At 35.6% G+C, this 27,354-nt stretch overlaps 1 long non-coding RNA gene across 1 annotated transcript in view; it reads left to right on the top strand.

Annotated features, from left to right (window-relative positions):
• LOC127543820 (uncharacterized) overlaps nucleotides 1–18,479 on the top strand; it is a 46,408-nt gene extending 27,929 nt beyond the window's left edge. Inside the window, exons 3-4 of the long non-coding RNA XR_007949312.1 lie at nucleotides 140–229; nucleotides 17,470–18,479. This is a non-coding gene — a long non-coding RNA (uncharacterized LOC127543820). The remainder of the gene's footprint in view (nucleotides 1–139; nucleotides 230–17,469) is intronic.
• The last annotated feature ends 8,875 nt before the right edge of the window (nucleotides 18,480–27,354 follow it).

Here is a 27,354-nt window from a genome sequence, read left to right as displayed (position 1 = left end):
CTTACTTTTTCTGAGGTCTCCAATGAACTTTCATTTGCAATGTGGAAAAAATCATCTTTTATAATAAAATGATGTTATTTATATATTCCAAAGTTCCTCTTTTCACTTTCAATCTTCCTCCCCTTTCCTTGTGTTTCAGAATCTCAGAAAGAAATGGGAATACTGGAAGGATGCCTGGGGATCACATAGAGATGCAGGGAAGTTATCACAAGTGCAACCTCAAAATAAGGTAACCAGAAGCCAAAACTGTTGAGAATTAGTTGCCATAAATCTTCTTGATTTGATGCTATTTTGAAATTGATTTCCCTTTGAGCCCATGAGTCTGTTATAGGGAGTGAAACTCTTCACTGTCTTCCCTACTACTCCTTCTCTTCCCATCCCCCTTTTAAAAGGGGACAATGAGGTTTGACTTGCCCAGGGTCATACCCCTCTTTTTTTTTTTTTAAATCTATAATCCAGAAACAGATTAAGTAACATCCTTCTCTGGTTCCTTTTCCCAAGAGGTAGGGGAAGGGAGAGAAGAGACAGGAGAAAGTGTGAGTGTGTAGGAGTGTGGGGAGGAGAGGAGAGGAAAAGGGAGGAAGTTTCTCTCTCTCTCTCTCTCTTTCTCTCTCTCTCTCTCTCTCTCTTTCTCTCTCTCTCCCCTTGTGTGTGTGTGTGTGTGTGTGTGTGTGTGTGTGTGTGTGTGTGTGTGTTGGGTGTGTTCATGTGTATAGATTCACCTATTGGTATGTACCCGAAGATCCAGAAGGGCAGTTGGAGGAGAGCTTGGAGGTGATCCCAGGCTGATGTCTCCCTAATATAGCATTTGGTTTAGTTTCCTTTTCATTTTATTCTATGTAGAATAAGCATATGTAATTTCAGTAAACTAAGTCTGAATCTATAAATGAATCAGATAGTGAAATATGAGAGTTGACGCCACTAATGGGTGGGCCCTCTGAGCTAACTAGCTCAGAGAATAGATTTCATATTTTAATATTTTGAGCAATATTCCTTTTTATCACTTAGATTGATTTCAGACCTAGCCAATTTCAAGCCTTCTTTAATCAGAGCTGTTTAATTCAGTTACATGGAGTTTGCTAGTGAGGGAGCAGCCTGGTATGTTTACAGGCCAAATGCTCTCTGGTGGCCACCAGGTATACTGCATCCTCTTAGAAAAGGGTTCTTCTATATGCACCAAAGAGTAAAAGATAAGGCTGATGACAAGAGCATCACCTGGTGAGCTGTTCAGATATTACACTCCTTCATTAGATATTAAATATCAAAACACTTGCTTAAAAAAGACAACACTCAAATGACAAAATCAAAGGGGCTTCATGTAGGATCCATTGTCACAATATTATTAATACTATCTAAACTTCCAGCAGAAATTATCCTTTCATGGGAGAGCAGGAAAACTTCATTCTATATTCTTTAAACCACTGTACTAAAAAACATCCATAATATTTACATGTCCATATAAAAAAAATTCACATTCTATGCTTAGGGTATAGGAAAAAAAAAAGACTCAGGTAAAGTGAGTGAGAAGATAAGTGATTTAAAATGGTACAGTTAGTGCCAAAATAGGACTAAAATTCAGTTCACATAAAATCTCAGCTAAGGATAGTTCTATTAGGTTTTATGTTGGTATGTAGTTTGCTTGTTTTTCATGAAAATGAATCATCAAACTTACTTTATTTAGTTTAGAGGACACAATTAGGAACAATGAGTATCATTTATATAGAAAGCAATTTATACTTAATTAGTCTTAATTAGTAAAAGTATCCATAAGTGGGATGGGCTGCCTCAGGAAGGAAAAGGTTCCCAATCCTGGGAAGACTAGGTGATTACTTGTTGGATGTTTTGTGGATAGAATTATTCCTAAGATATGGGTTGGTCTAGATGAGCTAGTGGGGATGACCATTGGGCTCCCCAGCTCAGAGACTCTGTGAGGACATCATGAAGACAGACAAATTGAGCAAAGAAGCTAGCACAAGGCTGCATTAAGGAAAGAAAGAGTTCAATTAAAGAAGGGAAGAAGTTTGGTTGACTTTACAGCTATGTATTTCACATATCAAGGATAGCTGTTTACATTTATACTACTCAGTGTTTTTCAGACCTGGCAAAATTCAAGTGACTGGGTGTTTTGTCTTCAAGAATGGTAGGTTAAACAAACTGATTTGTTATCCACATTTTCCTACTTGTTTAGTTTATCCAAGGAAATTCACAAAAGTAAAAGCTCAAGCAATGCCTCATTCAATAAACATTATAGCAGTTTTCAAGAATTATATCAGGCCTTATCAATGTTTTCTGATGTTGTACAACAGGATAAAGGCCTTAGTAGTCTGAATTAGCTCAATAAGCTATATTTTGATTTTTTTCCATTAAACTTATTACTTATCCAATGTTTGATTTCTTTTCTATCACACAAACTTCTTTTGAAACTTTAGTTCCTAGGCATTTTCATTATCTATAAATTAGCCATTTTGGTTAGCCAAAGGGTTCACCAACACTGGAGAGCTTAAAGAAGAAATTAGATGACCATTTATCAGGGATCAATTACAGGTTAAAGAAGATGACATCTGATCTTCCATCTGTGAATTTGGTTCTGTGATTAAAATAAAAGAAGATATAGAATAAATCCATTTATTTTCTCATACATATACATGAGAATATTCAAGCAAGATATAACTTTGAGTGCAGTTTCCTGAAGAAGGGGATGATGAGGCCATGAATAACACAGACCACTCCTTGATTTTATCACATTCTACCTGATAATCAACTTATTTCCATACATGTCATATTCTCTCCTATCAGATTATTAGTGCCTGGAGGAAAAAAAATTATGTCTTTGGTTTTATTTATTTATTTTTAATTCACAACTCCTTTGCTATGCTTTGCACATGGTAGCCACTTAATAAATATTTTTAAATTTGATTTATTGAACTGAATAATAGAATATGGAATACTAGATTTCAAAGGAATCTCAAAGGTCCAAACCTTCAGTAAAATGGCAGTACCTTTCCTGACAAGTTTATCTATCTCTTGTAGTATGGAATTCACTACCTATCCAGACAGCTTATTCCTTTTTAGGAAGCAGCATGAAGTTATTAGCATAGCCCATCAAAACTCACAAAAACTCTCAGAGATCATCTCATTCAACACCATCATTCCCAAATATAGAAGTGAGGCTTATCATTACTGGGATTTTATTTCTATTGACTTTACAAGTCTGATAGCTTGGCAAGTTCAGATTCAAGACTAACTTATTCAGATGCATGAAATCAAATAAATTGTCTAGAGAGGCATAAAAGTAATACTCCCCCACTGGAAAATTAGGTAGAATTAATTTTAGTCTTCATAATACCAATATCTATTGTGGCAACTGGGAAAAAAAAGCCTCTAGAGCATTGCTTTACTTATTTTGTCTGTTCTTTTCAAAATATGCTGTGGGTCTCAGGTTAGCTGGAGCATTGGTTACTTGATCCAACTGAAGTTTCTTGGGCTGCATAGAGGGCAGTAATGATTTTGGTTTCCCTAGATACAAATCAGCATCTTATAGGATCTCAAGTTCTCTTAAGAAATCTAACACATTTGAGATTTCTGCCTTCATTTGCAGTTAATTTGTCACCTGCTTGATAGGTTCTAATTACAGAAATTCTCTAAAGGACTGAAGTTGAGTTTTTAAGAACTTTGATCACTTAAGAATTTTTTTTTTAAATTGTTCACTTTTAACCAGGGGGAGTACAAAAATATGTAAAGAAATAGTTTCTGTAATCTATTGTCCCTAAATATCCAATACCTGAAAACAGAACTATTTGGACATACTATTGGACAGATTTTTGTGTGCTGCCCCTAATGTGGTCCCTTTCTTAGACCATAGTACTGTCTTTACCATTAGGAAATCATTCATACCACATCACTGACTAGAAGACATGACTGATCACATCCAATCATGAATAAAATGTGCCTCAAGAAGACAAGTAATACAAAATATATGTGAGTTTAGAATCACATAAATACCAGGTTTATTCATCAATCAACAAGCATTAACTAATCATATATTATGTAACAGGCCCTGAAATCAGATGAAACAGTTCCTGCCTTCAAGGAATCTATCTTCTATCAAAACAATCATGCAGATATAAGTATTTATAAAATATGTTCAAAATAAATATGATTGGTTGGATAAAGGAAAGGCACAGTAAGTTGTGTTTGAACAAAGTGTTAAAGGAAACAGGATTTTTTTTTCTTATTTTTTAGTTTAATATAATTATTGTAATTGTTTATCTATCATCCTCATTTCTATTCTATTCTCCTACCCAAACCTACTCAGCAAGTCACTTCTATCAACAAATAAATTAATGAATAATGAAAAAAAAATTATAGGAAAGTTATGGAAAACTAATATATGATCTGAAACTTTCAGTACTTTATTCCACATCTACCTTTACTGCAACCCCTATCTGAGTGACCTATAGCATTATTCTAGACACACAGCACCATTCTTGTGTTGAAGATTGACCAAGAGGAGAAAGAATTTAAGTTTGATAGAGAACTAATCTCTGACCTCACTACCACCCCAATCCCTGCCCACTGCATAATACATGTGACTCAGGATCAGTGAAGGGCAAGGTCTGGCCTTGCTTCTCCAAAATGTGGTTTTATGCCTTTCTCATCTTTGCTTTCAGATCCGAAGGTCCCAGGTGGAACCAGGAATTCCTGCCCTTAGAATTCCCTCATAGTGTCAAGGGCCAGACCCCCAAACCATTCTGAGGCTCCTGCTGTGCTCAGCATCCACTACCTTTACCCAGGCATCATGATAGCTACCTCTGTCTGCTATCCTATTTACCTTTCCTCGAGGAATCACCATAGATAAACATAACTCAGAGCCAGTTAACAAATCTCCAGCTAAGTTTTCTTTTTGTTAAGGTCAACAGCTTCCTGAAGCAGACAAGGAAGCTCATTAGGTATTTGGGAACAAATCAAAACCTGATGGATTATCCTTCTCATCCTGAAAACTTCAGTCCTTATTCCTGGCCCATGTTTTTGGGTGCTAGGAGTCTAGTTGACATCAGCTGATCAAAATATCATATCAAGTTGTATCTGTTTCAACCAAGGGTGGACAAAGTGACCAGTTCTTTGTACTTTTGGGGTCTATACTGCAGTGGGATTCTGTGGAATGGTCAAAAATATCTTACTGCCTCATGAGTCCTTGGTTTCACTTTTATCCAACAATAATTGAATAAAAGAAAAATGTCTAGAAAGTATCAGATTTTGAGCAATTTTGTTACTACCTTATTATGTGTATGTGTATATATATAATGTATATATATATAACACATATATAACTTTTTTATTATATATATGCATATATGCACATATATGTAACAAAGTAATAACAATAATATATATTTAGACTTATACATAAAATCTAAAATATATAAGGTTCACAGTTTTTTATACTTTTCTAGAGTACTATATAATCTTTGTATACTGAAATGTGTTTTTGACTATCTTAAAATTCACAATAAAAAAGAAAAATTTCAATAGAGTCCCATAAAGATGCATGTTTCTCTGCCACTAGTCAGTCCTGAAGATGAGATGGGGTGCACTTTTTCTCCTGTCACCTAACATGAGCATGTGAATATACCCATACATGTAGAGGGTGGGGAATAGGGTAAAGGGAGGTTGTTTAAATTTCCCGGGAGACATGTCTTCCAGACTTATATAGTCATAGTCTGATTAAAAGCACAGATAGTCTTTTTTTCTGAAGCAGAGAAATCTGACTGCCCCATTCTTGGCTTTTTTTAATGCTTTGCTTTGTCAGTGCTATCTCTGCTTCCCTCTTCTTGAGCTGTGAGCTTTGGGGCTTCATTGTGTATCAATTGGTTACAGTGGGGTAGCCCTGCCAGTAGTTGATGCCTTAAGGTTATTTTTATAGTTATCATGTCCATCATATATACTATTTCTGAATTTGGTTTTATAGTACCCCTTATCTCTTCTTCACAGGATGGGGTTTTATATAACGAAGCTTCTCACAAAGTTCAGACACATGAGAGGGCTGCAAAAGTTAGAAAGGATTTTTCCCTTAGTGATGCACACATATCTCTCACCAAGGATCTCACAAATAGGGGGTTGTGTTAGCAGATGGAACCAAAGGTCTTCCCATGATTTTCTACTAAGTTTTACATGGCTTGCTTCACTGGGTCTTAATTTGACCATTCTGAGACATCCCAACCCTTTCTTTTACTGCTCTCAAGTCTTTCACTTTGAAATAACTTCGTGAAAAGCAGCCACCCACCATCTCACCATTTTGGATTTTAGGACAAATAATAATAAGTGGAGCTTTTAGGAAGATAGTGCCACTAATTATTCAAATACATAGGATGGTCATTTCTGAGTCACATCTCCCCTGCATCTGTTCTAAGTTTCTTTAATCTCTTTGAAATATTTTATATTCTGGTTTTCCATGCCAGAGACTTTCACTGTCCATTTATTCTCATAGATTACTAGGGCTCTTCAATAGTTCTGCAATTATTAAGCCTGGAGATGTTGCATACAATTTACTCCATACATTTTATACCTTAGATATCAATTACTGATGGGTTAAAAAGTCCCTCCCTGGAAGATTGATTTATTAACTAGATGCTATTGTTGGATTGTAACAACTATGATGCTATTGTTGGAAGCCAGCTATTTGTGCTAAGTCCATCTGAATGATTCCATGCTAAAAATCTTGTTTCTAACTTTGAATATTCAACAGATAAACTACAGAAGATAGTGGTGGCACATGCTCACTAATTCCATCTCCCCATGAAATGGTAATGAGCTATATCAACTCTAATCCCATCTCCTCATAAATTAGGTGTACCATTCAAAAACTGAGGTAGCACTAACCCCATCTCTTTATTTAAAACATGGACCAATCAAAATTGTCTTTCTGTTATATGGAAATTACTCCTCTCTATAAAAAGCAGTACATAGATTGAATCAAGAGCAGCCCACCTAATGCTTTTTTGCTTTTTCTGCTTGCTGAACTTAATCCTTTTAACTTTCTCAGTTTGTCTCTTCAATCAGGGTGAGGTCCTAGACAAAAATTTCTTTTTAACATCTATCATTATTTATGCCTGGATGAATATTCCTTAGTACTATAATAGACTGTGATGAGCAATAATGGTAAGAATTATCATAGTTTATTAAAAAAAAAACAAAAACACTTCTGCCTAATCCTAGAGTTTATAAAAAAGAGACAAAAGATAGTACCTACCCTGAAGAACTTTACAATCTAACAGATCCCTTAATGTTTGCCAAACATATTATATACATTAGCTTATTTTATCCTCATAACAACATTGGGAGGGAGTCATTTTTGGCCCCATTTTTCAGGGAGAACTGATGATAAAGTAGGTTAAGTGACTCGCGTAAGTCCATACAGCTAGTATCTGAGGCAGGATTGGAATGTGATCTCAAAACCAGTGCACCAGTAGCTAAGTAAGCTCATGAATTCTATATTAGTACCCCCCAGTAGCATAATCACTAATCTTGTTTCTAACATGATTCCTTCAGCCATCATCAGGAATCATTATGGAATTTTGACCTGGCAACTACCTCTATAGGTAGATGGTATACCCCTGACTCCTCAGTAACCAGTTATTGATGACCTGGAAAATAAAGTTCTCACTGCCAAAATCCAATAGTGCTGAATGATTCAATATCAGAAACACATATGATTTTAAAATGACAATGCCAGTAAACAAAATGCTTTGTCATCTGCCTTGCTACTGTACCTGAAAGACCATGTGGCCCCTCTATCTGACAACTAACTAAAACCTTCTCTGTGTGTTATTTCCTCCATTAGAATGTATGTTCTTTGAATTCAGAGACATCACTTTTCTATTTTTGTCTTCAATAATTGGTACAATACTTTGCACATAGTAATTTTAAATTTTTTTCTCATGTATTCATTCATTTAATACTGAAACACCTCCTGGTTTCATATCTTAAACTAGGTATCACCTTTGTTCTTGGGAATTAACTAAAAGTAGAGACAGATATTCCAAATACAGCAGGTGGTTCCAGTGGTTATCCCAACAGATTTTAGGAACAAGGGGGTCATCCTATTGACTTAGAACTCTGAATTAATGGTATTGCTAAATAATTAATAAAGGATAAGACAGATCAGGTAACTCTTGCATACATGCACACACACACACACACACACACACACACCCCTCATTCTTTCAAATTCTGTTTCCATTCCTAATCTGTATCTATGTCATTGACCAGAACTTTAGGACCTCCCCTTAGAGATTTTTCCAGCCAATCTAAGTATTCTAGTACAGATGCCTCATCATGTTTTGTAGATGACCCTTGAAATCTTGAAGGTTGTAACAATAGAGTAGAAGTTCTCTGGCAAATATCACCAAGTCCTCAGATAATGGATCTAGTAAGAATGACATATCTACTATCCAAACAACAGTTTAATTCAGTTTGAAGAAGTTCATTTCCAGAAATTTGACTCTACATCAATTACTTTTTTAAAAAAATTGGCCAGAAGATTTACTTAGGGAAAAGTTCTTAAAGTTCTCTCTGTCTCTCTCTATCTCTCTGTCTCTCTCTGTCTCTCTGTCTCTCTCTCTGTCTCTGTCTCTGTCTCTGTCTCTGTGTGTGTGTGTGTGTGTGTGTGTGTGTGTGTGTGTGTGTGTACGTGTGTGTGTGATAGATCCCTTTGGCACACTGGTAAAGCTTAGGGATTCTTCTCAGAATAATGTTTTTGTAGTAAGAGAATGAAATGCAAAAATTTAATGTAAGATTAATGAAAATAAAGTTTTTGTTTCAAGTTACAAACAATCTGAAATTTATTCATGGATCCCATAAGAGGCACAAAGCCCAGTTTAAGAATCCCTCTACAGAAGTATGGAGGAATTGGAACCTACATTGCCTAGTGAGTATACCCCCATGGATGAAATCTGTATGGAGGAATTGGAACCTACATTGCCTAGTGAGAAGACCCCCATGGATGAAATCATTGCTCCATGGATTGATCATACGTATGTGATTGTTCTAAATTAGCAGTAGATAAATTGCATAGGATAAAATGGAATAATCAATTACATATTTTTAATTTAAAAAAAAAGAATGATAATTTGGAGACCTTGGACTCCAAATTTTTTCTTATTGGCTAGTTGTTAAATTATTAACCAACATGTTCTCTAGAACTACTTTTTTATTCATTTTCATCCTAGAAATATTGGCATCTAATATGTTGGAGCTGCTGAGTGACCTACAACTTGAGTGAAGAAGATAAAATTTTAGAGCACTTATTTAGTTCCTTTTATAAGCTGTCAGTTATTTTTTGTGAAGTAAAGCAATGATTGTAATCATTTTATTCCAAATGATCTTGCTACTTTCTGAAGCCTACATATGTTATTCTATATCTGCTTCTGGTTATAAAATGGCTTTATGTAGAAATCCTTTCTTATTATGATCAGACTTAGAAACAGTTCTGACTGATTTCTGAGGCTATGGGGGAGGAAGGAAAGAAGATGTTGCAATTTGGCTTACTTGAAGATAAAATGTTATTGAAAATAAAAACTTTCATTCTTTCCAATGGTGGAATAATTTGACCTAAAATTCTGCATACATTTTCTTATATACATTCTTTGCTACTCTACTTATATAAAACTGTTCTCTAGTTAAAATTTTGTTCAACTCCACTTTGTCCATATGCTTCCAGAGATATTGTGATTATTCTTTGGGAGTCTTTGGGAGAAGTTTATACTTAAGCCTTCAATCAGAGATAAAGGGTAATTGAGGGAGTTGAAAAAGCATTGAGTATCAAAAGCTGAGTCAATCTGCATGGTGATGAGATCTCAGGTGATTGACTTATTCTGGGGAAGCTGGAATGTTCTGTGGAGTTCAACTAAGCATAGTGGAAGTGGAAAATGGAGAGTAATAATGATACTTATTGTATCTGTATCTCATAGGATTATTGTTAGGATCAAATAAGATATATGTAAAGCACCCTGAAAATCTTGAGGTGCTTTATGGATGCAAATTATTATGTCTGGGTCCCTCTTCCCAAAAAAATATTCTTTTAAAAATGTATTTTCTATCAGACTATTTATATGTTTTCTTTTCCTAATCAAATGTAAACTTCTTAAGATCAGGGTCTGTTACATTTTTGTCTTTGTGCCTTGCAAATGTGCCAGACATATAGGTACCTAATGAATGCAGATGAGAAAATGAAGGCCATAATAATAATAATTAATAACATTATAGTAGCACATTTCATTTTGCAAAGTACTTTACAAATGTTATCTTATTTTATACTCATGACAACCCTGGGAAGAACTATTACTATTTTGTAGATGAAGAAACTGAGGCAGACATAAATCAAATGATTTATCACACAGTAAGTAAACATCTGAGGCTCAATTTGAAGTTAGGTCTTCTTGACTCTAGGTCTAGTGCTGTATCCATTTTGCCACCTACCTGTCTACTCTAGCACAATTAATTGGCAGAGTTGGGATTTAAACCCAGGTGCTCTGACTCCAAGTCCATTTCTATTTTCACAGTACCGTGAAGATGCTCAGCAAAATGCTATGAAGGAAGTGCTTTGTGGAGTTTTAAAGTGCTATAGCAACATCAACTACTATTATTCCTTGTGAGGAACATAAAAATCCACAAATTTCCTTCAAGTTGCAGGTGATATACATATAAATGTGGTATTAGTGAGGATTCTAGCCTATAATGAAAAGATTGACTTTGGACCCTGAGCCTTTCTTGCTTTTAAATCATTTGCACACGGCTGAATGACAGGTGCAGTACCAAGTTCAGAGTATTTCTAGCTACAATACTTCTGCCACCTAGCCCCTACATAGCTGTACTATTTTAAGCATAGCTGAGGACTGACAAGCCTTAGCCTTTTTTTGCTGTTTCTTTTAAAAATCTTTCTTCAAGTCTCAGAGTTTCAATGCTTTCTTTTCAATAAGTCCAATAAGCTATTCTCACCTCTGTTTTCCCTCCCCCAATCTCTGCCACATTTTGGAAGGTAAATGGAATTTTCCTAGAATCACAGGACTGGAAGAGAACTCCTTATCTCATCCTGCCCATCTCTCTTCCCCTAGGCTTAAAACACACTTAAAACACCCTAGACAGTTGGGCAGCTGCCCTACTTTTAAAGACTTCTAGGGAAAGAAATTGTGTAACATCCCTGTGTGGGAGTAATAAAGTGATCCCTTTTTATTTCTTGCTGTTTTTATTCTTAGTGTTCTGTTGACCCGGGACTAAAACTTCAATTTCAATTTATTCAAGAAGAGCAATATTTTTCAAAAAGAAGCAATTACTGTGGTAGAAAACATAACCTGTGGCTTCAGTACTTGGGTGATTGAGGCGGTAAAGTGTGTGCTTTGGCTGTAACTGGCAGCCCATTAGTGGCCTGGCTAAGGCTTCTTGTGGACCTCAATTTCCCCTTGTTCCCTTCCTCTGAGTCTGTGTCTTTTTTACTTGCTGATATACATTGTGAATTCAGGACACTTAGGTCAGTGATGGAGAAAACAGGAAATAGGAAAAAAAAAAAAAAAACTTCTCTCTCCCCACTCAAGGGTGTTAGTAATATGATTTTTCTAATAAAGAATGCCTTAAGAATCAGCAGAGCCCACTGATTCATTCAACAGACATTTTTAAAGACACTACTGTGTGTGGAGCATATAGCATACATATATATCAACCAATAGGCACATATCAAGCACTTAATTTTATTTATTTTTGATAGTATTTTATTTTTCCAAATATATACAAAGATAATTTTCAACATTGACTTTTGTGCTCCAAATTTTTCTCCCTCTTCCCCTTCCCCAATACAGCAAGCAATCTGATATTGGTCAAACATGTGAAATTCTTCTAGACATATTTCCACATTTGTCATAGGCACTTAATTTTTGCCAGTCACTGTGATAAGGGATGGAGAGACAAAGAGATGCGAAAACATCATTTCTAATCTAAAGGGCATTACACGGAGAGAATATATGTGTGTGTGTATATATATGTATATATGCATATGAATATATATACATACATACATACATACACACACATACACACAGGATACATGCAGAATAAAAGAAAAATAACTTTAGAGAGGAAGTTTCTTTTATCTAGGGGGACAAAAAAAGATATGTCAAAAAAGTGATGTTTAATTTGAGTCTTGAAGAAAGCCAGGGTTTCTCAGAGGTGGAGATGAGAAAGGAGAGCATTCCAAACCTGAGAGACAATCAAAACAAGTGATTGAGATAGGACTTTGATGACTCTGGAAGAGTGGTTGAGGTTGATGATTTTGAGCAAGTTTGTCTCATTTAAATCCAATTCACAGGGGAGTCAAGACCTCACTCCATGATGTCACTGGTCCTCTTTGAAAATGAAGGATGAACAACAATGGAACAAATGTGTTAAGAAAAAGAGTGCCATATCTGAGTGGGAGTAAGTAGGTCACAATAGCTAGAATATAGTATAAGACTGGAAAGGTAAACAGAGGTCAGGTTGTAAAGAGCTTTAAATACCAAACAAAATATTTTATATTTGATTTTCAAAAAAGAGGAAGAGACTGTAGTTTATTGAGCAAGGGAATAATATCATCAATTCCGTACTTTAGGAAGATTACTTTGGGGAAAACAAATAGTATGTGATAGAGAACAATAGCTTCATATATAATCTTCTTTTTATAATCTAATCTGTAAATGGCTAGCTAGTTGCAGCAAGGGATAGAGCACTGAGCCTGTATCAGGAAGATATCTTCTTGAGTGCAAATCTGGCCTCAGACTCTTAATAGCCATGTGACTCTGGGCAAATCACTTAACCCTGTTTGTCTCAGTTCTTCATCTGTTAAAAAAAAAAAAAATGAGCTGAAGAAAGAAATGAATAATTGCTCCAGTATCTTTGCCAAGAATATCCCCCCCCCCTCCAAAAAATGGGATCACAAAGAGTCAGATACAACTGAAAAGCCTGAATAACAGTTTATAAGTGGAAAACTCCTTATTTTTGATATTTAAATTTAGAATTTTAAAATTAGATTAAAACAGATAAACAAAGGAGAAACAGATATGAACATCCTTCTTAATTCTTCACAGACCTGGGTCCACTCAAGAAAATCCTATGTAAGATTATTATTTCCTCATACTTATGAGCTAAATTTTCCTATTATAGCAGTAGGATGAAAATCTCTGTCATTGGCAAACCTTTTAAAGAAGAAAGTTTTCCAATAATTTCATAGAAATTGTTAGGAGAAATGTTAGTAGATGCTACTATATTTCTAACAGTTTGTATTCTAATTGCACACTAGTAAATAAATCTCAGTGTTAGGATTCAAACCCGAGATACTTTTTTTTTTTCTGAGTTTGTCTCACCTACACAGTAAGTATAGTCATCACTCAAATCCAAAAACTGATCAATATAGTTTTAATCTATCAGTTTTTCCAAACTGAGGTGGTTTTCTTCTTAGGCAGCCTGGTGGCTCCCACTTTTGGGAGGTTAACCATATTGATGCAAAATTTAGTGTAAACACATAATAAGTGAGCTTAGCTCTCCAGTCCACAACCCTCAAAGTCAAGAGGTCCACCAGAGGAAGAGGCTGGGTTGTAGGGATTCCAAGTATTCACCATTCTTCTTCACTTCTATTTAGTCCCAAATTTTCTCATGATGCCCAAACTTCAAGGTAAAGTAGACTAAGCAATAACTAACCAGAAATCATTCTGTAATGTCATAGAGCTATAAAACTATGGTGGAAAAGACTTTAATGATCATGTCCAATACCTACCCAGATTATGAATACAGTCTCTAAGATAGCAAATGAAATGATTAACCTCTTTTTGAAAACCTCCAGTAATGAAGAATGCATGATCACATAGAAAAGTCAATTATATTTTTGAATAATGTTTCATTTTGGAGGAGATAAATTTCTGCTTATTAAACCTGTCACTGTAACTTCTACCCATTAGTCTCAACTTTTACTTCTATAGTCAAGCAGAACAAGTCTAAATCTCTTTTCATATGATAATCTTCATGTTTCATGTTCACATGAAGAAAACTTGCTAATAATGAAACCTCAATCAATAAATCAGCCAGAATTTATTAAGAATCCACTATATCCCAGTCACTCTGTTATGTAATGAAAATACCAAATTATAAAAGAAGGAAGGAAGGAAGGAAAGAAGGAAGGAAGAAAAGAAGGAAGGAAGAAAGGAAGGAAGGAAGGAAGAAAAGAAGGAAGGAAGGAAGGAAGGAAGCAAGGAAGGAAGAAAGGAAGGAAGGAAGGAGGAAGGGAGGGAGGAAGCAATCAAGGAAAGAGCCCTTGTTCTCAAGAAGCTTATGTACATAAGTTAATATAAATAAAACAAACACTACATCGATTAACACAAGGTATTTGGGGAAGAACAGCACGAGCAATTAGGGGAAATTAGGAAAGGCTTTGCTGAGTAGGGAGTGCATTCCAGGCATAGACTGTCAGCACCAAGAAATGGAAAAGGGATGTGGAGTGCCATGTAGGAAGAATAGAGAAAAGTTAGTTTACTAAGTTCAGTGGATAGGATAGGAGAACCTTGGTTGGATCCAGGTTGTGAAATACATTACAAGAAAAACATATCTTTATAGTTTATCCTAAAGAAAGTTGAAAATCACTTGAGTTTAATGAATAGGAAGGTGATAAAGTTTGAGTTTTACTTGAAGGAAAGTATTTTTTAGAGAATGAATTGGACTGGGGAAAGACTTTAGGTAGAAGGATCAACTAGGAGGCCTTTACCACAGTTCATATCACAGGTGATAAGTATCTGAACTTAGATGACAGTTGTATGAGCATTGAGAAGAGATCAATTCTAGAAATGTTGTGGACAAAAACAGGACTGAAAATTCCAGACTAGTTCCCTGGAGGCCTCAGGATCAGCCAGAGTCAGGATCAGCAAAAATCCTTGGTCATTAGGGAGAGAAGTGAAGGAGATGGACAAAACTTCCAGGAGTTTTGCCAAGGATCCTTCTTTGATTCTAGAGTCCAGAATCTCCTTATCCTGAGGCCAAGTGAAGTTTTCTGCATCTCTCAATCCACCCCCAATCCTTACCTACAATTCTCTTAATCCCAAGCATTGAGCCAGCATTAACTGAGAGAAGAGAAATTCTAAACATATGCTAATAGAGTTATTGGCCAATAGGTAATTAGCCTCAAGTGCTCAGTTGTCTGATTCAAGCACACCTTTTAGGAATTTCAACCCTTTACACAGGACATTGACAGTTGTTAAAGAAGATATGAGTAGGTAGGCACACTAATGTACTGTTTGGTTTTTTTTGAGCTATATATTAGTGTAGCCATTTTGGAAAGTAATTTGGAGCCATACCCCAGATTTCATTAAACTGTACAGATCTTGTGACTAATGATGCAACACCACCACCACTCCCCCCAAAAAAAAAAAAATCAAAGAAGAGGAAGAGGCTACAGCCTACCTATACTGACACTTTTTTTGATTCAACCAAGTAATTCGAAACCGAAAGGACGCTGACCAATTGAAACATGGTTGAACCAATTTTGAAATATGAATGTAATAGAATATTATTTCTTCATAGGACATAATAAAAGGGCTAGATTCAGAGAAATCTGAAAATACTTATATGTGCTGATGAAAAGTGAAGTGAGCACAATAAGGATATCAATGTACACAATTTACTGCAGCATTATAAAGAAAAGCAAATTTGAAAGATTTTAAAACTTTCAGTGATGAAGAACTTATCAAATATGTTTTATATATCTTGACAGAGTAGTGATGGACTAGAGGTACAGTATGAGACATATATTTTCAGACAAGGCCAGTGTATGAATTTGTTATAAATGCATGATTGTTTCTCTGTTACAAAAGCAATATTATTCACATTGGGGATAGGAAGGTTAAATGGTTAAGGGAAACAAATAAACAAACAAACAAATTATATGAAACCTTTACAAAATGTACAGAAAGTTTCAGAAGAAAGTTCAGAGGAAGATTCAGATGAGTGGTCAATTTTAGGGCTAACATGCTGAATTTATTATATATTTTAAAATAAAAACAAGTTATACTTAATAGGATTTTATAACCAATCCTATTTTTCTTCCATTCTTTGCTAATTGAAATGTGCATATTTGTTAGTGTTTGTCAAATTTAGAATAAACATAAAATAAAATAAAAGTCACTTTTTTGTGAAGCTCTAGCTTTGATTTATTGAGGGAAGAATTTAGTATTTCTTTAATTCCTTCCTTGAGTAAAACCTAGGAGTGTATTGTGACTACCAGCAATGATAGCCTGAACTCTAGAAAAATCAAAAGGGCAGATGTCTTCTTCACAGCTGTTATTAGCTGTTGTTAGCTACTTTAGGAGTTTTCTGACACCATCACAAGACATTTCAGAAAGAAAAATCTTAAAAGTAAACTGAGGCTTCTTGTAGAGGTTCAGTGAGGTCTGGGAGAAGAAGAAAGATTGAATGACTTTACCTTTTTATCATTCATTACTTAAAGTAATGGTCAATCGCTCACTTGTAGAAATTCCGTAGATGTATCTGTTTCCTTATATATTTCTACACCAGTCATAGAGTGGACCAGAGCCAGCAGTCAAAGATCAGGAATTTATTTTGTAACATGAAAAATCATTGACCAGAATAGAATAGAAAATGAGCACAAAATTGGGCAATGCTGCATGATCCAAGTTTCTAAATACCATATTGTGTGTGCTTGTCTAAGCCTAAACACCAACATACACACACACAGAGTTATAATTTATTTTACCATGAAAACTATTTTTCACCTTATATCTAATATAGGCATAGTGTTTTGTTTTGTTTTGTTTTGTTTTGTTTTTTTTTTACATTCTAGGCAACATTAAAATTCAAATTAAAGCATAATGAGAGTAGTTATCTATCTTGGACATGAGGCATCTATTTCATTTGACCTGACACTGTTCTCTTTGAGTACTTATTCAGCTTAGTAAATCTAGCAAACCCCAAGCCATCTGTCCTGTTGCCATGTATTTACCTTTCCCTCTAATGTAACCCACTTTATGCCTCTTGTTATTCCTTGGACATGACTTTCCCTATTAGAATGCAAATTCCTTGAAGGCAAGAAGTATCTTAATTTTTATTTGTATTTCCAGTACATAGAATAGTACCCGATACACAATAAATACTTAAATAAATGCCTTTCCATTCAAGAAGGAAGAATAAAAGAAAAAAATAAGAAAAATGGAGAAAGAAAGAAAAAGAAAAAAGAAAGAGAGAAAGATAAAGAAAAAAAAGAAAGGGGAGGGAAAGAATATTCATTTTTTTCTCATTTGGGTTAAATCTAATTAAGTGATTTCATTGATGAGTGAAGTCATCTTACTTCACAAAATGAAATGCTTTTTTTGGTTATAGTTTGGCCTTGATTGGTGCTAAGATCCTTTACAACACTAAAATGTAGTGTTTCTGTATTTTTCTAAACAGGTTATCTTATGGATCCCTAGCCATGAGAATGGAATCAATGATGACCTTTTCCAAGATTTCCTGACCTGAGAGGTTCAGATTTGGCCTGGGAAATGAAAGGAGGTACAAGACAAGCCAGGTTTGAAAGAAGAAAATAGTTTGACCTGCTGATGATGAATCACTGATAATGAAGAAACATTGATAGTAAAGTCTGATTCAAAGTTAACAAGTACTTATTGTGTAACTACTCTGCCTGTGGCTGTATGTATCTAAACACATTGGAAGAATGTTTTTTTAAGTTGGAAATGAGGTTGCTACCCTCCAAGGGTTTATGATTTAGTTTGGGGAAAATAATAAAATAAATAACTATGAAATAATTCAAGGAGACATATATGTGATACATGATGCGATTGAAACACTGTAAATAGGAAGAATGAGAAGAATTCATATCATTATAAATTCAAAGCAATTATGAAAGGCTTAATAGAGAAGCTGGACCTTGAAATAAATTTGGATTTGGATTGATGAAGAGAAGGGATGAAAGGTATTCCAGATAAAAAGACTGACTCAAGCAAAGAAAAAAAAAAAAAAAGAGTGGACTGACTAGTGACAGATTTTTGAGACATAATAGAAGGTATGATTAGCATATGGTCTATGGGGTTGACAGGCTCTGGTGGGCAATGACTTCACTTAAGACAGCTTCTGATAATAGTCACCTAAAATAGTATAAAAATGCGTAGGTGCTGACTGAGGCAACTCTTGGGGAAAAAAGGGAGGCCATTCATGAATATGGAGAGGGTGGGCCTCTTATAGATCTCCAGGAGTAATTAATTCTAGCCCAAGGCTCTCTCTGATGAATTCCCATATATGAGTTCAAAAGATCCTCTGGTCCACAATGACCAAGGAGCCCCTGGATATAGAAGGATCATAATAATTGTGTATCACATCCATCATCCTGAAGTTTGGGTGTCCATAGCTCAACAATGTCAGGTTCTTTTCTCTTTCTTACATGATAGTAAATTCTTTCCTCTAGTTCTGCTGAAATAAGAAAGCTATTAGAGCATAATAACTGATATATCTAATAAATATATGTATGATATTATATGATAATTGTTATAACCGATAGCATTTACATAGCACTCGATGGTTTTCAAAGTAGTTCATATATTGTCTCATTTGATCCTTGTGGACAACCCTGTAGGTCGGGTGCTATAATTAACTTCATTTTATAGATAAGGAAGTTGAGACAAAGGGAGTGTAACTTACTTGCCTGGGGTCACACAGCTAATAAATGGCAAAGAGAATTTGAACTGAAGTTATCCTGAGTCCAAGTGGAACAGTCTATTCCCCTGTACTACGTGATTGACTGGTTTTCTTCTTTTTTTCTTGTATATATGATCTTATTTGATCCTAACAATAACCCTGTACTGCAAAGATTATTATCCACATCCCATAGATAAGGAAATTGAAAGTCAGAGAAGTATCCATATATGCCTAGAAAAATGACGTTTGAACCAGGGCCTTCTGCCTCTAAGTTTGACTAAAGCTCTTCCTACTGTTTGTCCTAATGGGGTCTGTAAGAGTAGAGAGAAAACAGACTTACATAGGAAAGCCTGTTCATCTATTGGGGGACATGTTTTCTGTATTATAATGAAAATTTGTATCTATTCTATTTGAAATGTAGAATCTGATTTTACTTATGTTACCTATTATAGTCCCATAGTGAGAGAGCTAATTTTTCTTTGATATTTATAAAATTGCCCACAAAGAAAAAAAACCTACCAATGTATAATACATTTTTTAAATTGGCCAATAATTCACCCTAAAATAAGTGTAATTGCAGCAAATTCAGGCTACACAACTGTTTTCCTAGTCATTGCTTTTATTAAGAAATACTGCTTCAGAGCTCGTGACAACCTTCGGACAACAGACCAATGAACCTCATTCTAATGAAAAAAAAAATTTTCCAACTGCCAACTTAGCTGTTGGCGCCATCTAGTGACCAATTAATCAGCTGAAAGAAAGTGGATTTAAGATTTTAAATATGATTTTTTACCTCCACACTGGGAAATATAAATAGTCTTGACACTTTTAATGAAATTTGAAATATGTATCCTTGGGGAGGGACATAATCTAGTTTTCTAAGGGAAGGAATCTAAAAGATTAATCCTTACAATAGAGAAAAGGAAAGGAAGTATGAACAAAATATATATTCAATTGACTTTGAGAGGGTAAAACACTTAAAGAAGTAAATCAAGCTAAAGATACTCATGAGTTCACTTAGTTTATTCTTCTCATCTTGGAACTGAAATGGTGAATTTATTATAAAACATTTAATCTTTTTAACTGGTGGCCCTGAGAATACTATAGAAAATGGATAAAGAGTGTATTTTTTGAGGGCTTTTTTAAATAATGAAATAAAATTCTTTGTTTTCTCTGGAATACATCATGTTTCATTACTTTCAGAGATTTGTAGGATCCATGCAGAACCAAAACAGATAGTTGTTCTAAAACAAAAGAGGTAGTCTCAATTTCTTTATTTATTTTGAAATGTTTTTCCTAAGTTTAAGGTAAGAGAGAGACTCCTAATGCTATAAATCAACATTGTGTTTGAAGAAATCTCTTCCTAAATTTTGTTTGTGATGCGGTCAACAAAACTAGTCTTATAGAATTTCTAGCCACACAGGACATAATTGTGTGACTGCAAAGAAAGAGGATAAAATTTAGTGAATGAGCTACTGAAAGATACCCAAAATCACTGTGGAGAAAATAGTGAGATCTAAATTGTGACTGCAAAGAAAGAGGATAAAATTTAGTAAATGAGCTACTAAAGTATACCCAAAATCACTGTGGAGAAAATAGTGAGATCTAGATAAATGTAGATAATCAGAAACTTTGCAGTGAAAATTTTCAGTAGAGTGAACACTAGGAATGTCTTTTTCAAATCTGATTTTGTATCATCACACACACACACACACACACACACACACACACACACACTTTCCTTTCTAGTGCTTTTAAGCTCTTTGCTAAGAAGGTCTTTAGAGGGACAGAAGGTCATGGTATATTAAATCAGGTCAGAACAGGAAACTTTTAGGGAATTGATAAGCTGTTCCAAAAACACAACAGTTTTTCAATCCCCTCAGGAGCAATATAGGTCAATATACCAGTAATGGCGTAAAGTCCAGACTTTGTACTCTGTTACTTGGAGCTCTGTGCTAATGAGTTTGGTGGCACAATTCCAATCCCTGACTAGGCCAGTTAACTTTACAGACATATCCTGACCTTCATCAGTCGAGCACTTATTTTGAGTTGTTTATCTGATAGCAATGATGCTGCCCTTGTATCTGTTATGAACAGTGGTAACCAGTTATATAGTACACCATCCCTAGAGTGGTGGTGATCCCAGAACAAATCTCACTATGCATTTTTTTCTCCCCCCTGCCTTCAACATTTCTATAAAGATGAAATTGGCTTGCAATTAATATTAAAGGTGGAAGCATCTAAGCAGTACAATGGATAGACCACTTGGAATAAGGAAAACTCCTGAATTTGAATCCCGCCTCAGAAACTTACTAGCTGTGTGACCCTGGGCAAGTCACTTAATGCTGTTTATCTCAGTTTCCTCATCTGTAAAATGAGCTGGAGAAGGATTTGGCAAAGCACTCCAGTATCTTTGCTAAGAAAACCTCAAAAGTGGTCACAGAGAGTTGAACATGATTGAACAACAAAATACTGAGGGTAGTGTAGATGAAGTAAACATGCACCCTGAGTAAAGTGTGTGGAAAAGGAAAATTGTCACTACTACCACTCAGGTAGCCTGGTTTCTCCTTGCTCTGAAATCTTATAATGCTCTCTTTGTGCCACTCATGGCAAATCTTCATTGTTGCTTGCATTTCTATACTGCTTAAAGTTTTATAAAGTACTTTATCGATATTATTTCATTTAATCTTCACATCAACCCTATAAGGGAGATACTATAATTATTTTCATGTTGTAGATAAGGAAACTGAGGCTGAGAGGTTATGTTTCTAGCCCTGGGCCACAGGATTAGAAAGCTACTAACAATGATCACACTCATCATCTTCCTCATCTTCCTCATCATTATCACCGACATTTATGTTAGTTTATGAAGTGTGTTCATTATCTCAGTTAATCTTCACAACTGGAAGCCAGGTTCTCCTAATTCCAAGTCAAGCATTCTAATCACAATTTTACCCCATCCTGCTTCCATAGTTAATTGTGTTCTTATATCAACTTTCTTAGGTCATAGGTGCTAGGCTCAAAACTTTACACTTTTATCTAACTGATCTCTAGAACCCCTCATTTAACAGATAAGGAAATTGGGAACCCAGAACATCTAAATTATTTACCAAAGATTACTGAGCTAACAAATGGCAAAGCTGGAATTCAAACCCCAGTCCTCTGACTATAAATCCACTGTTCTTTTCCACAAAGCCTCTTTAGATTAAGGTCTAAGTGTGTCTTACCTCCATAATTTAAGCTCCTAATGTTATTGTTGTGTATGACTCTTTGTGACCCCATTTGGGGTTTTCTTGGCAAAGATACTGGAATGGTTTGACATTTCCTTCTTCAGATCATTTTACAAATGAGGAAACTGAGGCAAATAGGTAAGTGACTTGCTCAGGTCACACAGCTTAAAAGTTTCTAAGATTAAATTTGAACTCCTAAGTATTTTGCAAACAATAGGTATTCAATGAATATACAGTTAATGTTCAATAAATATTTGAAAGAATGAATCTTCCTCTTCTTTCTCTCTCCTACATTCATTCCATATATTGACTATATATTTAGGGGTTTGTTGTTGTTGTTGTTTTGCTGTGAGGCAATTAGGGTTAAGGGACTTGCTCAGAATCACATATATCTATACATTTGTGATTCTTAAATCTTTCTTTCCTTTCCTCCTCTTCCCTCAAGAGAGATCTTGTAATAATGGAGATAGATCTAGGAGGTCTAGATTGAGTCCTAGTTCTAACATTTCCTAGTGATATGTCCTTTGCCAAGTTATTTCTAAGTCTTATTCTTCTTTGCTAAGAAATGGGAATGATGCTTGAAGTATCTAGCTCACAGAGTAGTAGTGGTGATCAAAGTACATAAGATATAGAAGGCATTATGTAACCATGAAGAATCACATAAATATAAACAATTATCACCATCAACAATTGAACAGGGCATCAGTTCCCCATTTATTGCCTCCCTGCCCACCACTCCAGCCACCTGGTCCTTAAAGTACTATAGTTCCAATATAGTTGTTCCAATTTGTCATCCTCCAGGGAGAACTCTGATTATGGGGTACTCTGTAGCCATAGAACAGATGGTTATCTCTGCAACGCCTACAAGGGGAGCAGAGACTGAACCTGTGACAGTAACCCCTCATTAGCAAACAGCTCTAAGTGACTAAACCAATAGTCCCAGACTTTATAGCTATGATGCTGCAATGAATTCAATTATTCCCTGATGGCTTGAAGAAAGTTAATGTGCTTTCCTAAAGGCCTGATTTGGCCGCCAGGAATCATCAGCCTGCTTTAGCTACAGCATTCATTGAAGATCTATGGCTATCCCAAGAGCACTGAGCAATATTGTCACCATCCATTCTGGACCCAGCTGTGAGTGGGTGAGGAAGTCCCCACAGAAAATTAAAACTCATTATGTTTGGGCACCACTGCTGTGATAATGCTTCAGTGGTATCCTGCAGGTCCCAGACAATCCGCTTACCTCTCTGAAGCACATAGCCTACTGCCATTTTATGCTCAAGTAAAATGGAAACTGGAGGTTGAAATGGGAGGCTCTAACCTTTTTTTTCATCCCGGTCCAGCAATGTCTGTCAGAGCTCATCAGGGAACATATTTAATGAAGCAATACTTTTAAAGTCACTGGAGTAAACATCCCTGGTTATGACCATAACCACACTTTTTTTTTTCCTCCCCAAAAGACTTGCTGACACAAATGAACAGCCTGAAATAGGACTAAAATTCTTAACTTGGATTGGAGAGGAAAGAGAGAATGGACTTTTAAAAAAATGTACATTTTGATAATAGTATTTAGATTTAATTGGTTTTCTTTGTAATCTTTTTTTTTTATTTTCTATGTTTAATTACTTTATTTTCCTTTAACCTATGATTCATAGGCTTCATCCAACTGTCAAAAGGGTACATGTCACAAGGTAAAGTTTAAGAACCCCAAACAGTCTCAATCTGCACCAAATTGCTAATTGTTTCAAACCTCCATTTCAGTTCACTTAGAGGACAGTTGGAAAAGAGAACCAGGCCAGAGTGCAGATGACTTTACTAAACCTAAGATCTAGTCATTAAAAAAGCAGAGATTTTTTGCTCTGGTCTCAATAATAAGTGGTGACATTTTCTTAGTGTTTAGTTTCTTTTTTTTTTTTTTCATATTTCATTCTTACAACAATTCTACCAGTACAAGTACAACTATTCCTCTTTTCAGATGAAGAAATTTCTAGAGGTGAAAGAACTTGGTTGTGCTTACACACCAGTTCAAATTTAGGTTTTTCATTTTTAGTTCAATATAATCTTATCTTTGCCAAGCTGCCTCTGGAATGAAGAACTGAAGGAAATAATGTAGTTAGGTGTTTTCCTTTATATTCCTCATTTTTCAGGAGTGGAAATGGACAGCAAATCTCTGGATATATTGACAATTACAGATACCTAAGCAGTGTGGTGCACTGGAAAGAATACCGGGCTTTAAATCCCAACTCTTCTAATTATCCATGGGCATGAACTTCAGAAAATCATGTAATATCTTTAGATCTCAGTTTTCATATATGAAAAATGAAAGGAGGTAGAATTAGATGATCTTTATTTTTTCTTCTTGTTCTACCTCTCAGCTTCTTATGCTATAAAGAACAGCAAAATGGGGCAAGGGTGATTAACAGATTAGAAAAATAGCTTAGGTAAATTGAGGCAGGCCTAATGCACATTTTCTGCACAATTAGAATAGGAGTCTAATGATTTTTGAAAATGATTTTTAAGATTGGACATGCTTTATGGCTCCATTAAGCACTACACTTGCCAATCAATACCTGAAATCTTAAACAAAATTGGCAGCTCTTCAAGAGCGTGAATATAATGAAACCCATTATAAAATGTCTGGCTATACTATGGATTAATTTATACTGGAGGTCAAATTGTGAGCCCTGGATGCTTAGTCATGCATACATAATTGTGTATAAGGACCTCCTTTCCCCCTACACGCACTCATAGTTATAATGGTGTTTGGTTGCCCAGCATTTCCAGGCAAGCATTTAAAAATACCTACTAAGCAAGGCATTGCTATTAAGTAAGCAGCATTCTTATATTAGATCTGGAAGAGGCCTAAGAAATTGGGGTCCAGGAAATTAGTTTTTGTTTTTTAATATTTTGATCATTGTATTTAAACAATTATAATTGTTTTTCTCTGTAACCTTATATATTTTATTTTATTCACATAAATATATGACTCTCAGTAGATGTCCCTTGGTTACTAGACTGTCAAAGAGGTCCATTACTCAAAAAAATGTAAGAATCTCTAACCCAGCTCTATTATTTTGCCAGTTAGGATACCAAAGGTCAGCAAGCTGTTGTGTTGCCCCCCACCAGGTCACATAAGCAATTAGTGTCAATAATAAAATTCAGGTCTCCAAGCTCTGTAAAATACTTTCTTTCGTTTTACCTTTAGCCTTTATAAGGATAGAGAAAAAAAAAAAAACAACAAAAACTAACTCATAATCTTGAGTTTTTTGGGTTTTTTTGATCTTACATTCTATATTTTTTTTAGTGAAGTAGTTATCCTTGGAAGATTCCATGTAATCAGTATAGTCACACTGAATACTTCCTGATGTGAGTGGGGTGTTTGTTTTTGGGTGTAATCTATTTACATATAGTTGATTATATTTTTGTAAATTTAAGAGACAAAATTCTGCTACATAATCATTATAGTGCCCACTAGATGGCAGACCTAAGTATTAAGTATGACAGGTTCAAAAAGTACATTTAGTGGTACAGTTAATTCTGCTCCTCTGCTTATACATCTTTGAATTTGTAACCATATTGTGGTGCTTAAATCCACACTACTTCAGCAAGTAATACCTGGCGTACTATGGCAAAATTTGTGGCAAGGTCTACACTGAGCAATTGTTCTTATTCAGTTCTGTACTCTGCAATATTATGAGATTTGGGAGAATGTTGATTTGCATGAAGATGTTGTACTTCTAGCTTTCTCCACCACAACTAAAACTTCTTAGGCTTTGGAAGACTGATTCAGATGTAATCATTTTCCCTCACTCTATCTGTGCATAGATTTTTAAGGGCTTCTGAATTAAATGTGTTTTCACTTAATGAATCGGTCAGTATGTTTGATTAAACGGTAAATAAATAAAAATTACAAATCCTGGATCCAGGACAAAGCTATATTTGGTGATTATCATCTAAAAGGGCTAGTCCACTCCTCCCCAATGCCCAAAGCAATTTGCATTATTGTCACTATTTATTCTGAAATTTGTCTGGAGGAAGTGACAAACAGCTTATGTAGGGGGAAAAAAAAAACTGTCTACTTCTTCATAACCACCTTCTCCCAAGGACGCAGTGAGAATTATAACTCACTTGCTTTGTCTCTTTGTTGAGACAAATCCTGAGCAGTCCCATGATATCCTAATAGGTCATTGTGACCTGTGAGGTCTCAGTGTGTGAGATTTAAACATTTTCATCATAATTTATTCACAACAGTCTAAAATGCTATGCTGTATTTCACTTCCAATTTTGTTCATCCTCGTTTTTCTGGAAGACAACATAAAAAGCCCTGCTTTTAAGCATCACATTGTGGTTTAATGAACTCAGTGATAAAAAGTAATGGTTCAGTCCTATCACTGACAGATAGCTTAAACAAAGAGAAAGTCTTTGGAATTGTTGATCAGCATGCAACCAATTGTGTTTTTTAGGAGCCATCACCTATTGCAGTCCCAAGTAATGAATGTAATCAAGTGCATTTTCCCTGCTGTAGATTGTCCAGGAAGGGTAGTCCTTCAGGAATGTAGCTGATAATTTATACAGAAGGGATATTTGAGCACCTTAATGGGAAACAGTAAAAGCCCTGTGATTCTGTTCTCAGTGTTGACATTGTATTGGCCTCTGGAATGGCAATTTCGAAGTTTGAAAATCACTGGCAGAAAAAACTGCTGCTACTCTTAAGTCTCACAAAGTCCAAAAGTGATTCCAAGCGACTGCCTTGGCAATAGTTAGGCCTTTTTCTTCCCTTTGTAATGAAATACCTCTATAGCCAGTTCTCCAGACTGGTTTCCAGAACAGCCAATGATGACAACACTGCAGGAAATCATTAAAATCCAAGTTGCCTCTTTTATTAAAGACATTTCCACTAGAGTTAGAAAATCAGGCAAATTCAAGTGCCAGTTACAAGTTTCACACCAGGAGCTCTCTATTGTCAACTTGACAGCTGAGTCTTAAGCATCTTTACAGCCCTGAATTTGCAGCTATTTCTTTGACCTACTGTGCTAAGCCAAGTGATTGAAATGGCCATGTCTGCAGTATGGCTCCTCCCAGGAAGCTTGGTCTCCAGTGCCAGATCCCTAGCAAAGGGAACCATATTGAATGGAGTCTAGCAAAACCAAGTCTGTTTGCTGTAATGCAATGTCCACAGCCTCCCATGAGCCCTGCCCCTAGAGCGACAGGCTGCTTCGCCTCTGCAGCCAACTCCATTTGGCAAGCAATGCCTGTGACACAGCAGTGAGCCCAGCTCCATTAATGCTCTTGCCTCGAGGTCTGAGCTACTCCTCCTTTCAATTAATTGGTCCCAGATCGTTTCATTCTGCAGGGCTCTGAATGTCCAGGACAGCTAGCAGGACTCAGAAGGCTGCATATTCTCAGATGGCCA

This window comes from Antechinus flavipes, chromosome 1 (genome assembly GCF_016432865.1).
Source record: "Antechinus flavipes isolate AdamAnt ecotype Samford, QLD, Australia chromosome 1, AdamAnt_v2, whole genome shotgun sequence".
Classification (NCBI taxonomy): domain Eukaryota; kingdom Metazoa; phylum Chordata; class Mammalia; order Dasyuromorphia; family Dasyuridae; genus Antechinus; species Antechinus flavipes.
The sequence above is the reverse complement of the archived record's forward strand: the minus strand, read 5'-3'. Positions and strand labels throughout refer to the sequence as shown.